This window comes from Tasmannia lanceolata, unplaced genomic scaffold (genome assembly GCF_043159265.1).
Source record: "Tasmannia lanceolata isolate RefF3 unplaced genomic scaffold, GAP_Taslan_0.1 ptg000002l, whole genome shotgun sequence".
Classification (NCBI taxonomy): Eukaryota; Viridiplantae; Streptophyta; class Magnoliopsida; order Canellales; family Winteraceae; genus Tasmannia; species Tasmannia lanceolata.
Window position 1 is genome coordinate 34,918,116 of NW_027518679.1, and position 9,257 is coordinate 34,927,372.

The following is a 9,257-nucleotide window of genomic DNA, read 5'->3' on the forward strand; positions in this document are numbered from 1 at the left end:
GACACTACAGAATCAAACTCAGCTTACTTTTACTCTTATTTTCCCTCTTTCAAGACTTGCTCGAGAAAAATCTTCGATCTTTACAGTTTGCGAGAAACATATTCGAAAAGTAATTCTTCCGAACAGAATCATTTTGAGCTCTTATGGACGTCAAATAATCTCTCAAAAACCCTAATCTGCTATTATCTTTCCAAGACTGCAGAATCGATTCTTTCAAATATGTAGTAGAACTTCCATAAACACCTAAAAGACCCCCCTACAATACACAAATCGAAAAATAATCGATTAAAGTTGAAAAGAATAGATAGAATAGAAATAGGGAAATGTTATCAGCACCACTGTATTTTGATGAGGGCACTCCTAATTTTATTAAATGTATGGTATGGCCCCCACCATAGGATGATCCAAACTGTCCATTAGATGGGCCACAGCCTAAATAGGATGTGCCCCAAAAATCATTTCCATAGGTCGATCCTAACCCTCCGATCTGAATGTTAGAGGGTTGATCCTAACCCTTTATAGATCGGAGGGTTAGGATCAACCTGTTGAAATGATTTTTGGGGCACATCCTATTTAGGCTGTGGCCCATCTAATGGACTGTTTGGATCATCCTATGGTGCCGGTCATACCGTACTTCTAATAAAGTGAGGAGTGCCCTCATTAAAATACAGTAGTGCTGATAATAGAAACATACAAAAAAAAAGAAAAAAAAAAGAAACTTACTCTGTCAAGTTTCGTGCTATATGAACACGATACAGAACGTCCAATTCTAAAAAAATTCATCTTTTTATGAAAATGCTGATAAGCTATATTATATTAACAAAGAAGCCTAGGCTGTATCAGGTGGCTGTTAACAAAGAAGCCTTAGTTTGTGAATGTTTTGATCGTAGTGGTGGTAAGTTGATATGGTGTCCTGCCTTTAGAAGAATCCTTTTTGAGTGGGAAAGTGAGGATGAATGGGTTGCGGCGGCTCCTTAATAAGTGCTATGTAAAACGTGGGGGTCAAGACAAAAGAATATGGACAGTGGAATCATCCGGCATTTTCTCTGTCAAATCTTTTTATAATGGTTTGATGCCTTCTTCTGTTCCTGCATTTTCTGCAAAGGTATGGAATTTTCATTGCCCTCCTCGGGTTAGTATCTTCGGTTGGGCCGTTTGTCGTCAAAGGATACAAACCATTAACTTTTTGAGAAACTGTGGGTTGTTGCTAATTGATCACTGCCCTCTTTGTCTTAATGATGGGGAATCTGTGGATCATTTGTTCATGCACTGTTCTTTCACCAGGATCATATGGAGATGTATCTTTCTGAGGTTTGGAATTACTTGGGTCTTCCCTAGAACTATTCCGAATCTTTTGAGTATGTGGGGCTTTATGCCATGGAAAAAGAGAGGGAAATTATTGTGGAATGTGTGTTTGCTAGCTACGTGGTGGGTGGTTTGAAAGGAAAGAAACTCTAGGGTGTTTGAGGGTTTGGCCAAATCACCTTATTATTTGTACATGCAGATTATAGCATTGGTCATATCATGGGTTAGATGTCTTCCATCCTTTCTTTTTGTATCGGCCTTTGATCTTTGGGAACATTGGAGGGAAGTGTGCTTTAGTTCTGAGAGGAAAATTAACATAGTCAAAAGATGGGAGCCTCCGATGCTAGGAATGTTGAAAATCAACTTTGATGGTGCTTGTTTTGGAAACCCGGGTCCAGCGAGGGTGGGCGGTCTTTGCCGTGATGAGTTTGGTGAGATTCTTTGGGCTTTTTCTGGTCCTATTGGTGTGTGTGATTCTTCTGAGGCGGAAGTTAAAGCTGCCTATTTTGAGATCAAGAAGTATTTTGTGACCATCTTATTGTTGAAGGGGATTCATTGAATGTCATTCAGTGGTTGAAGGGTGGTGTAGCTCCTCCTTGGAGATTTTTGGCGTTATTTGATGAAATTGAGGATTTTGTTGCAGGTTCGGCTATTGTCTTTAATCAGGTTTGGAGGTCGGCAAACGATAAGGCAGATGGGTTAGCCAAGCAGGGACTTGGGAGGGAGAGTATTCTCTGGTTCGATCATCTTCTCCCGTAATATAATTTTGTTTTATTGTATCTTTTCTTCTTCTTCTCTGTTTCTTCTTTCTTGTTTTTGTTCTCTGGGTTGCCCCTTCTCGGGTGCTCCCCTGTCATTATTTCTTATTAATGCAAATCGCTATTTCAAAAAAAAAAAAGCTATATTATATTAACAGATAAAAAGAAGACAATGTAAACTCATATCTCTCTCTTGTTGGATTTAGTGTAATTTTATAGTGTTCTGTTACTACCTGGATTTGTGAAAATATCCAGCAAAATCTATGGTGTGATTAAAGGGCTGTAACTGGAAAATAGGAGTGTTTTTGGCAAGAAAAAAAATCAGAACGTATCTAACAAAATCCACAAAATATTTTGTTAAGGGGCATATAAATTCGACCACCTTCGCCTCCTTTTCAAGTCACAGCCGCCACTACGGGTACGATACACCTATTCCATCCAGCCAGGCCTCTTTCCTTTTAGAAACCGTTTGTGGGGCCCAACGATGAATGGTTTAGATCTTTGGAGAAGGTAGACACCTTAAAAGTGTGTTATTTTAATAAAAAATCACTTGGGCCCACTGTGCTCAAAGATCCAAACCGTTCATTTGTTGCGACCAACCGTAAATAGACTTTGCCTCAAAAATCATCTCGCTAGTATATTCCCAACTCTTTGATCCGTTGATATATTTTATCATCATATTAGATCGAAGGGTTAGGATGATCTGATGGAGCTAATTTTTGGGGCATGACCTATTTACGTTGAGGCTCAAGAGATTAACACTTAAGATATTCGGACAAGGTAGACATAATGAATTTTATAAAAACAATATGCTGTACATGATGTATGCATACATTGTCACATAATAGATTGTAAATACCCAAAATACCCCTCATCAATTTTTGTCCCCCCTTGAATAAAAAGGGGCATTTTTGTCCGTTGGTATTTGACTCAGATCAAGGCTTTCTAATAAAGCCTAAAAATAGATTAACTTGTGGCTAAACAAACCCTAAACGGTTGTGTAGCCCTAGAAAGAGAAATTGGAGAAAGAGAAGAAGAAGGCAGAGGAGATCACGATTTCGAAGTCGAAGCCGCGAACCAGGGTAAGATCTATGAACTAAGAACGATATGAATATATAGGAACCCTAAAACAAGGTTTTCAAAAGAGAAAAGAAATAAGAACTTTGATTAATATGAATTAGAAATAAGAATCTTTAGGTTGATGTTGAGTTTTCTTACATCCGAAATTGATTTACAATTCCAACGAACTCAAAGTCGATTAATAAGAATCCGAATTTAGAAATTTGTGTCTTGGAGATTCGAATAAGAATTTTATCGATTTTTAATAAATTGTGTGTTCCAATTCGGAGCATGAAGTCAAGTTTGATGGATTCCTCTCGACGATACGAATCCATTGGATCCGACCTCGCACAATTTGAACTCCAAACGAAAGAGTTATGGCCGTTTTAGAGACAAAAACGGTGAAAAATCGCGTTTCGCGAAAAACTGGGTCCGTGCATTGGGCGGACATCCGGAAAAATGGCGGATGTCCGTATGTACCAAGTGTGGTAACAGATAGATTCTCGGACGTCCGGCACAACAATATTACCCCGGTAGTTCAAAACTTTAGAAATTCATAACTTATTCGTTCCTTGTCCGTTTTCGACGCTCTTGTACTCTACGAATATGCCGGAAATGAGTACTTTCCGTTAAAAATAGATTCAAAAAGTTTTGGAGACTCTTAAATGATGAAAATTTCAAAAATACTAAAAGAATCCTAGGATGGTTTACCGATTCGTTTCCGAAGGGACACCAAAGGGTGTCTTATGTCCGTATGAGGACATATATGTCCGATAGGAGAGAAATTAATCATGAAACTCATGGAGAATATCCATATTCTTAATTACAGGAAACTAAAGTGATTAAGAAAAAGGAAATTTTTTTACGTAGTAACGTACTACTTTGGGTATCTGTAAACCCTCTTCTCTTTGAATCACTTTTGACTCTGAAAACCTGTATTGATGCCTTGAATATCTGAATTTTCTTCAAGTCAAGCTTGCCATTTACCTACTTACTACTGTTTTAGAACCTTTGAAATAATTGCTCTGAAATACTGTTATGAACCTCTGTTTTGAACTCTGAATTTATGAACTGTCTGTTTGAACTTGGAACTTAGAACTATCTGAATATGAACCTTTGAACCCTTTTGAACACTTCTGTGGAGGCTTGCGTATTTATGAACTCTGGACCCACTGTGGGGGTAGTACACTGGAATTTCTGGCCCGTCAGTGGGATAAAACGCTGGCCCTGTCGACTTGTATCTGAATTTGAGGAACTAGGTCTGACACCGTGGACTGTCGGTGGATAAGCAATAACATGTCTTCTGATACCGTGGACTGTCAGTGGATAAACAATAACATGTCTTCTGGCCATGCCGATGATTCTGAAGTGTATTTGAACTCTGAACACCATATGGCTTTGACCATAGCATTTGAATTCTGAAAACCTTTCACTTTGAACATAACTTAGACATTGAATTCCTTATTGCACTTTAATTCAGAACCATATTTGACATGTACACATATTTACCTTGTGCCTATTATTCAGCTGTGAACTCAGTCTTCCACTTTGACTCTAATATCCGAACCATATTGAACCTTGGCTTGCTTAGATTGTACTTAAAGTAGTATTTTATTATGTACTGAGCTTTTCAGCTGACTGTGGTTAATTGATATTTTTCACGTCTTGGCCCTCGTGAGGTTATCGAGGAACATGACTCTTAGCTGGGATTTGGATTTTGGCTCAGATACTAATTTAGTTTATTTGTTTTCAGTTCATTAGGAAGTGAGTATTTGGCATAAGATGTAAAGGCCTTATTATATTAATTGTTCTGAATCTTGGGGAGAGATGAGATTTGATTTGACTCTGATGAGTCCGCTTAGATTGAATTTGTCATACATTTTTAATTATGAATGCCAGGTTATTTCTGTTATCTGCTTTGTAGCCTTGTACATTTGTGGGACTTGTCTTGCAGGTGTACGGCGCTGTCATGTCCTACGCCCACGGTGGGGTTTGGGCATGACAGAAAAGTGGTATAAAAGCTTAGGCTTTAGGTCCTACGAAGAATTATTTGAACAAAGGACTTTGATTGTGAGAACTGGGAATTTAGATAAGGAGCATTTAGGAAGCGCTTGATAGGTTTATGTGTTTCGGGGACGCCTGATAACACATAAATTAGTCGCGTGATCAGGGCCCAATTATAAATTCAAATGCACCAGGGATGCTTGGGAAGCATGCGAGTTTGTGATTGGGTAACAACCATGAGAAATATATGATGGATAGATATTGGCTACAAATGGGAATGTTTGTATTACTATATGAATACGATATATGTATGTAGCTATGCTTTAGACAGTTTTCTGATTAAGTGTTTTATAATAAGATGTGCCCTATTATAATTGGAAATAGAGAAATGCTAGCAAACCTTATCTTGCTTAAATTGTCTGACTTCGATATGATTTTAGGTATGGACTGGTTGTCTACCCATCATGCTTTAGTAAATTGTAATAAGAAGGTAGTGAATTTTGAAATTATGGGAGAAGAGAAGTTTTGTTTTGAAGGGAGTAGAGCTCACTCGACTCCTATAGTTTTGTCTGCTATGCAAGCTTGTCAGTTTTTTAGACAAGGTTGCAAAAATTTCTTTACCTCAGTAGTTGAGGTTAATGATAATGATATGAAGATTGAGAACATCCCTATAGTTAGGGAGTTTGCAGATGTGTTTCCTGAAGACCTTCCAGTACTACCTCCGAATAGAGAAGTTGAATTTACTGTTGATTTAGCTTCTGGAACGGTGCCTATCTCTAAGGCCCTGCATCGTATGGCACCTTTGAAAATAGAAGAATTGAAAAGTCAGTTAGAAGAACTCTTAGAGAAGGGTTTTGTGCGACCCAATGTTTCACCTTGGGGAGCACCAGCTTTGTTTGTTAAGAAAAAAGATGGAAGTATGAGGTTATGTATAGATTACAAAGAATTGAACAGGGTTACTATAAAGAATAAATATCTGCTTCTGCGGATAGATGATTTGTTTGATCAATTGCAAGGGGCATGAGTTTTCTTAGATCGACTTTCGATCGGGTTACCATCAGCTTAGGATTGAGTCAGAAGATGTTCCGAAAATGGCATTCTGAACTCGGTATGGCCATTATGAGTTTCTTGTTATGCCATTTGGTTTAACTAATGACCCGGCAGCTTTTATGGACCTGATGAATCGGATATTCATACCACTATTAGACCAGTTCTTGGTTGTGTTCATTAACGACATTCTGATATATTTTAGAAGTCAGTCTGACCACGAGCATCATTTGAGAGTTATCTTAGAAACCTTAAGAAAAGAGAAGCTATATAGAAAACGGAAGAAATGTGAATTCTGGCTCGACTCAATCTCCTTTTTGGGTCATGTGGTCTCTAAAGACGGTGTATTTGTAGACCCAAAGCAAATTGAGGCAGTAACATTATGGAATAGACCGAATAATGTTCCGGAGATTCGTAGTTTTCTGGGTTTGGCAGGATACTACCATCGTTTTGTTCAGGACTTTTCACGTTTGGCTGCCCCTTTGACCCGTTTGACACAGAAAGGGACAGAATTTGTTTGGTCTGAAGATTGTGAAAAGAGCTTTCAGGAATTGAAACAGAGGCTAGTTTCTGCTCCCATCCTAACTTTGCCTTTTAGCGGAATGGGATTTGTGATTTATAGTGATGCCTCGAAGAAAGGCTTAGGATGTGTGTTGATGCAGAATGGCAAAGTGATTGCGTATGCTTCACGCCAGTTGAAACCTTATGAAGAGAACTATCCGACTCATGATCTGGAATTGGCAGCCGTTGTGTTTGCTCTGAAAATCTGGAGATATTATCTGTATGTGGAACCGTGTGAAATCTTCACTGATCATAAGAGTCTGAAGTATATCTTTACTCAGAAAGAATTGAACGTGAGACAGAGGCGTTGGCTAGAATTGTTAAAGGACTACGACTTAATCATAAGCTATCACCCTGGAAAGGCTAACGTGGTAGCTGATGCTCTAAGTCGGAAGTCGTCTGTGAATTTGGCAACTTTGATCACTTCTCAGAAGTATATTTTAGAAGACCTCCGACGATCAGAAATAGAAATTCGTGGTCCAAACTTTGGGATACTGATGGCAGCACTCTAAGTATGGCCCATATTACAAGAAAGAATCAAAATAGCTCAGGAATCTGACCCAGAACTTTGTAAAATCAGAAATAAGCTAAAAGAAGGATCTGAATCTGAATTCCGAATTCACAATTACGGTACCCTGATGTTTGTTAACCACATTTGTGTTTCGAGTGACTGTTCTGAAGAATGAAATTCTGAAAGAAGCGCACAGTTCGCGTTATTCTGTACACCCTGGAGGTACTAAAATGTATAAGGATTTAAAAGGGAATTTCTGGTGGAAAAACATGAACAGAGAAATAGCTCAGTATGTATCACAGTGCCTCACTTGTCAAGTGATTAAGGCAGAACATCAGAGACAACCCGGAACACTGCAACCACTTCCTATCCCAGAATGGAAGTGGGAGGAGATTACGATGGACTTTGTGTTGGCTTTACCTCGTACTCCCTCAGTCAAGGATTCTGCATGGGTAATTGTGGATAGATTGACAAAGACAGCTCATTTCATACCCATTAGAACTGGCTTGACACCTGAAAAGTTAGCCAGATTGTATGTTGATTTGATAGTTAAGTATCATGGTTTGCCTAAAATCATTGTATCTGATAGGGACACCTGCTTTGTATCTCAGTTTTGGAACAGTTTGCATTCAGCAATGGGATCTTCTCTTAAGTTCAGTACAACTTACCATCCTCAAACAAATGGACAATCTGAAAGAACTATTCAAATTTTAGAAGATATGATCAGGGCTTGTGTTATGGATTTGAAAGGATCTTGGGATGACCACCTTCCTTTGATAGAATTCACCTACAATAGTAGTTATCAGGCCAGTATTAAGATGGCACCTTTTGAGGCCCTTTATGGGAGGAGATGTAGATCACCCATATGCTGGGATGACGTGGGTGAAAGAAAACTCTTAGGCCCGGATTTAGTTCAGCAAGCTGTGGACAAAATCCAATTGATTATAGAGCATCTTCGTGCGGCACAAAGCCGACATAAGAGCTATGTAGATGTCAGATGAAGAGAATTAGAATTTCAGATCGGAGATAAGGTGCTTTTGAAAGTATCACCCACCAAGGGAGTGATGCAGTTTGGGGTTAGAGGAAAACTCAGCCCAAGATTTGTGGGACCATATGAAATATTAGAAAAGATTGGAAAAGTGGCTATCGATTGGCTTTACCTCCGTCATTGTCTGGAGAGCACAATGTGTTTCAAGTGTATTTGTTATGAAAGTACATATCGGATCCGAAACATGCGAATGAATTAGAACCTCTGAATCAGAGAGAAGATTTGTCATTTGAAGAACAACATGTCCGTATTGTGGATCATAAGGATCAGGTTCTCCGGCGAAGGACTATTCCGTATGTGAACGTTCAGTGGCGGAATCACTCAGAACGTGAAGCCACCTGGGCGCTGGGGGAGAAAATGAGATCGAAATATCCATCTTTGTTTGAGATTTCAGGTAAGTGATAAGTAAATTTTGAGGACGAAATTTTTGTAAGGTGGGTAGAATGTAAATACCCAAAATACCCCCCTTCAATTTTTGTCCCCCCCTGAATAAAAAGGGGCATTTTTGTCCGTTGGTATTTGACTCAGATTAGGGATTCTAATAAAGCCTATAAATAGATTAACTATGGCTAAGCAAGCCCTAAACGGTTGTGCAGCACTAGAAAGAGAAATTGGAGATGGAGAAGGAGAAGAAGAAAGGTGAGGAGATCGCGATTTCGAAGTCGAAGCCACGAACCAGGGTAAGATCTATGAACTAATAACGATATGAATATATAGGAACCCTAAAACAAGGGTTGAAAAGAGAAAAGAAATAAGAACTTTCATTAATATGAATTAGAAATAAGAATCTTTAGGTTGATCTTGAGTTTTCTTGGATCCGAAATTGATTTACGATTCCAATGAAATCAAAACCGATTAATAAGAATCCGAATTTAGAAATTTGTGTTTTGGAGATTCGAATAAGAATCTTTATCTATTTTTCTTAAATCGTGTGTTCGAATTCGGAGCATGAAGTCGAGTTTGA